Genomic DNA, 6,426 nt, shown 5'->3' on the forward strand with positions numbered 1-6,426 from the left:
GGGGAGAGGGGGGTAAAGAAGAATTGAACAACTACTTGCATTAATAGTGCCCTTCAATAGGGTAATGTCTCTTCATTCATTTCTCCTACTATTTAAGGCTGTGCAAAGTTTGCATCAACCACAAGTATTACTAGGCTTATAGACACGAGATCAGAGGTAGTTTTTATACACTTCAGTACTAGGAACTCAAGTATTTTGAAAGGTAATAATGCTAAAATGAAGAATTGTGATTTGTGACTAGAATGGAGAGTAAGGATATGTTCCTTGACCTCAGCTGCCATCCTTTATGCAATCCATTACTCTCCTAGCAGGCAACCAAGTTAACTGTTTTATTGAGTTTGTTCATTCTTTATCACGTGAATATGTCCTGCAAATTGAGACCTTCAGCTGTGACTAAGCTGAGACATTATTAGACGTTCACAATTTCTACCTTGTTGGTTTCATAATTGTCACGTAAAACAGGATCTGAATGTAAAGACAATTAAAATGGGATTTTATTGATCAAGAACATAATATTATGCTGTTAAAATTTTGTAAAAGCAGCCTATTGCAAAGGCTCATGAATTCATGTCGCACCAGAACACATTTTAATACGATGTAAAAATTCCCATCAATAAACCTTCAACCTGCCAGAGTGGATATCTAAGCCTGATTTTTCCACCAGGCTGAAAAATTGGTAAACATGTGCCATACATTGGCCTTTCACGTGTATTCAGAAAAAAAAAAATATTGTGATTATCGAAGCATTATCTTCTGGTGCTATGTATTCCATGGCTTTGATAACCCTTACCTTTCAGAACTTCAGTCAGCGATTCAAGGCCATCTGAGCATTTACTTTCTCTCCTGAGGAAAGAGAGGGGAGTTTAATGGTGGTGTTTTAATAGTGTTTAAATTTTTAAATGGTTTATAAAATTTGGATGTCTATGTTTCTAAATAAAAAAGACTTCACGTTATTGAATGAGCTAGATGTGTCGATGGTTGGGCATGCACACATTTATTTCTACTAGCCTCTTTCTTCCCCACCCCCACCAGTGTTTGTTCAGCATTAATTATTTTTAATAAAATACTTTGTTTTACAAAAATGTTCTTTTCCTAGTCAGCTAAGTATCTGACACATGCAGAAAACTATCACCGTGCTTAGAATTATTCAAACCAACAACAATTTGCATTTGTATAGCGAGCTCCACAATGGTGGAGTCTGATGCTGAGCCAGAGGGAGAGGGAAGATGACTGCAGGCATGGTCGAAGAGGAAGGTCTTCAGGCACAACCTGAAAACGGGGGCGAGGCGAAGAGATTGAGGGAGGGAGTTCCATAGCTTCGGGGCGTAGTAGCTGAAGGCACAGCCACAGATGGTGGAGAGGAGGATTCGAGGGACGAGGAGGAGGCTGGAGCCAGTAGAGCAGAGGGAGAAACCAGACTGGGAGTTCCACGTATCTCTGCCACGGAAATTTGGAAATTTCCTTGTGTCTGGAATAGAATGCGCACTCTCTGCCCAGAGGGATGTACCCTGCTTACCAGAGAGTGTTGGGCACAGGTTTGCAAGATCCAGGGCTTGGGGACCCCAGTGCGTGTATTGGGGTTCTGTTGGAGTTTAGCAAGCTAAAACCACGTAGCTTACCAATTGAAAGCATTGTATAGCAAGCTGTATAACTAGCTAAGTTAAAGTGCACTTGAACTTTGAGCTGGAAAAGCAAGCAATTTGTACAAATGATTAAAATTATCCAACTAGAAATGCTATTCTGTAATTCCAGTTACATTTGCTGTTCATTTCAAATCTGATTCAAGCAAATAAACCTGCATATATATATATATATATTACTAAAGGGGGCCTCATAAATAACTGGTACTTAATGTTTCATCAGCCCAATAAATGTGAGATGTAATTTTAATCACAGTTTGAACATTCTATTGCTTTTACACCACAGTTCTACTATGATTTAAAATGGAACTTTTCAAACATGACATTTAATCTCTAAATGTAAATCATCTTTGTCTACTGCACCCGAAATTACAATCAACCATCTTTGAACTACAGGTAAAAGGTAGTGTAGAGTTTTAAGCCATCGGTCATTAAAAATATTGATAAAAGCACTCATGGTAGAAGATGTAAAAAGAGGTGATCAAAACTATTCCAGCATTTCAGAAAATGACATTTCCTTGGAACTCTTTGTGACATTTTGAGATATAATGGCTGCCTTATGCAAGAATATCCAATTTAATCTACCTCCTTTATTTCAGAGACATAATTACGCAGACTGCTGTAGAAATAATGTCCAAACCCTCTCTTGTTTAATCATACTCATTTGAAAATATATGTTCTCTTCTTGGAATCTCCTGACCTTTTTCTTCAAGAGAGGGAAAAGAATATTACCCGTTTTGTTTTATGTATATCTGAAGTTGAGCCAGCATCAGAGGTAGTGATTTCCTATCGGAGAGGTCCTTCCATCAGGTGGAAAATGGAAAGAAAGCAAAATTGTTATTTTTTTAATATCCGAGTGCACTCTGCTGAAATGTACTGTTGCTATGGATACGGTCATTGATTAGTCAGCGAGTGAGCGGTTACAACATATGATAGTAAGATTGCCAGCACGCGTAAGAAAATGTAGGTTGAAGCTGCTCAGTTGAAAATATTTCCATTTAATTCCATCGTGGCAATCGCAGTTACAAATGTGTTAAGTACTCGAGTGGTCAAGGTGTAAACTGGACTAGTCACGTGTTTGGATAATAGAAATTGAATGGCTTGAAAGAACACAGTTTCTTTCATTTCCATTAACTGATGTGTGCCATTGTGGTTGTTTTTTTTTAAAAAAACCCTTTAGTTTTATTTTGTGGTTTGACAGCTAATTATATGCGGCTAGATGAATATGTAAATTAAAATTTACATATATTTTCCACCATACCTCAGCGAAAAAATTGGCTGGATTATTCAAGTGTTTGGGGAAAAATGTGCACTAAATTCCCTAGTAAGCTTCTAATACATCCCTACCCAATTGTTATGATATTTTTATTGTTACAACTGAAGTATTTCCAACTAAGTCGGTGGAAATTATTATTGTGTTGGACACTAGTTGCCCTGAATTGGTTTTTGCCTGCTTGTAATTGTTTTTCCTATTTTAGAGTGTGCATGAAGAAGTTGCTTACTGTGGAGCTGCAGTGTATATTAATGCTCTTGTCTCATTTTGGTTCTTGTCTGTGATTTAGAGCATTGCTCTACTGCTGCATGCAAAATGGAGTCTGCTTGATTATGCTGCTAAACTGTTGCTGTGTCTTCATAAATCGCTTCTGTCTTGCTTCACCACATCCAGTATCCATCTGGACACGGTAAGCAGAAGGCATTCCAGCTATGCAGTAAGTGAATTAGGTGGTGGGCTCCAAGGACCTTGGTTATTTATACTCATTATACTTGGCTCGCGCCCATGTTGCATTCACAATTCACACTATCTTGTATCACCAAAACCCTACCAGCTCTGTCAAAGCTCCCGCACAGCAGCTCGGAAGATTTGGTGAAGTTCTAAACGTCACGCGCACTTTTATATTTTCAAATAAATTTGTTATGCATTGGCCGTGTGAAAGCTGCTCCTAATCGCAAAATATTGTGGCTGTTTGCGATAGTCAAAATATTAGAAAAGAAGTAGTATAGTGATGGGGCTTGCATGCATAAATTGCATTCAAATTTTAAAGTTATTACACAGATATAAACATTTTGGTAAATTTACATTCAATAATGCACTTGGGTGTAAATCCTTAACTGTCTGCACCTTGGGTTGTCTTTCCAATGTGAAAGGTGCTTTATAAATGTAATTTTGTTGTTGTTGTGTGGGAAGGTGGGATTTTCAATCTCAGGAGGGGGAAAGGGATAGGGTTCTCTCTTTCTCGCAAGGGACAGAAGGGTGGGGGAAATTATCTCAAGTGTCTCAAGTGTTACTGTCTCATCTACAGTATTCCCTCCAGGTTTAACGCTGATTATGCAGAATTTTCCAGGCGCAGAGAACCTGGTATCCAAGGGATTGGGATCCAAATGGTGGCGAAACTTTTGCAATCATACACATTTTGGACCCCAAGACTGTAACCTAATTTACATATTTAAATAGCATTGTTGCATGTCTTGTAATCTAAATGTGATATGACGTCTCTTTGTTCTCGTCATTGAATAATTAAAAAAGTTAAACCTTCACAGTCTTCTCTCGAGTTGAGAAGTTAATTTAATTCAACAATTTTCTGTATTAATACCATGGAATTTTTTTTTTCGGGAAATCATATGGTTAAGATAGCTTAGGTCAAACCACTCAGTTTTTAGTGGCGTCCTTCTTGGTTTAATTAATTCACAACTCACATTTTCTTTATTATGTTTTAATGAAGTCACTATTGTCAACCCTATTGGTGTTCACATTTGCTCTGCAAAATGGCATTACACCAGTGACTGATGCTATATTGATGAAAAGTCCAAAAACCTAAAGCATTCTTGTACCAATACAACTGATTTCCCTGTAGACCTAATGGTGGATTTTGCAATAAGCTGATCTGATTTTAAAGCTGGATAATAAAGGATTCATTAGTTAACATACTTATTGCTTGCTAAAAAAAAAGCAGACTACAATGCTGGTGGGCAAATTTGTGTACACAGTTGATTTTAAATGAAGAAAGCTTGCTCAATAACCATTTTTGTTTCTTTCGGCCAATTTTAAATCGAAGGTTGATTCATAAATTCTTGAAAATCCATTGCACATTCCAAAGCAATTCCTGGCCATGAGTAAAAATTCATTTGAAAAAATTTCAACCTAAAATGACGGTTCACAAGGTTAGCATTATTACCCCTCTGTTCAGCTGAAATTCCAACTGCAATACTCACAGCTTTTTTGGAGATACACAATTGTAATGGGAAATCCCATTCTCAAATAATAGAGCCAAAGGCAGTATATGCAACACAGACTAGAATTTCCAGTCAGTGAGGTGGAAACCATGTGTGTGTCTCTTCTGGGATCAAACAGGTATTGTAACCTTCTTAGATCAAACCTTGAAAGCTTTCTCAAATGAAACACGCAGCATCTTTGCAAAGGTAGGATTTGCTTTTGAATATACAATAAATTTCCTTAGAAATTGAAAACTTCAGATTTGAATTAACTTTTTTTTTAAAAAAGTGCTCTTGGGAGATCTTTTTGGGGAAGTGGCAAAGACAATAATTCTCAGCTGAACTGAGAGAGCCTTCAAAGTTGCAACAGATGTTGACTTGTTTATTGTGACTAGAGTATCGTGAAGCTTCAATATAGAAAATTGAAGATATAGAAAATTCCCCATAAGATCTCTAATCAACTTCTCATTCTCAGATGCAGCGCTTATTTCCTTATGTTTACAAAACCCCAATTCTGTTGCTTTAAAGTGGCCATCCTTCTTTTTCACAGACTTTGGATGGAATCAAAGTAAAACTGATGATGGTGATGGAAAGATAAAGAAAGAGAACACTGAGATAAAGGATCTGCCCCTTAGTAAAATGCACGCTAACAATATTTTTTAGCAACATAATACAGCCAGAGTCCTGATCATTTAATTGGTGATTTAATTCAACAAAAATGTACACTTCAGTTAGATCGCTGGTCTTATAATCTTCATAAACTAAGAAATGATTTCTTATTCCTTGCTATTGAATTTGTTGCTAACCAATACAGAAAATAGCACTGACAATGAAATTCAAGTGGTAATAAAATGAATGGCACTGAAATGAAAGATTACTCTCTGTACAGTAATATATTTGCCTAATTAATTTAAATGATGGATTACGAATGTAAGAACCTTGAGGAAGCACTCAGTCACTCCTACACCTAACTTAAGATGCATACACATGAGGGCTGTTAAATGGTTATTATTTAGGAGTGTTGGATTCTCTGTAGAAGACTAATCTACAATTATACCCATTTACATTAAATTTGTTTCAACTCTGGTATCCTGGAATATATTGCCAACTGATGCTACAAATAAATAGTATTTCCAATGTAAATTTGAAACCATATTTTAGTGAGGAGTTGGTGCATGTTTGTGCATGAGTGTGTGAATATATTATCCCTCCGAAAAGATGATAGACTGGACCAGTTGGTGTCCAAATTGTTTCTTGAATTTAGCAAATAATGCTTGTATTCTATTACAGCGGAATTTTTTTTATTCAAATGATATTTATGATGACAGCAGAAAGATGGGCTTTAGTGAGTCTGAGGTTTTCTTAAACAGATTAAAACCTTCCGAATTGCACGCCAGTCATGGAGATACCAAAGGACAATGCGATAAGTGATAAGTGACAGCTTGTCTTATTCATTCCAAAGCAAAACCATAACCTCAGATAGGAAAAGTATCCCTTGTCAGGACATAATAATTGTAGTGTGTTGTTTGCAACTGAGTAATATCAATGAACTGCTCAATCACTTTCAAATTTAAAT

This window comes from Callorhinchus milii, unplaced genomic scaffold (genome assembly GCF_018977255.1).
Source record: "Callorhinchus milii isolate IMCB2004 unplaced genomic scaffold, IMCB_Cmil_1.0 Scaffold18, whole genome shotgun sequence".
Classification (NCBI taxonomy): Eukaryota; Metazoa; Chordata; class Chondrichthyes; order Chimaeriformes; family Callorhinchidae; genus Callorhinchus; species Callorhinchus milii.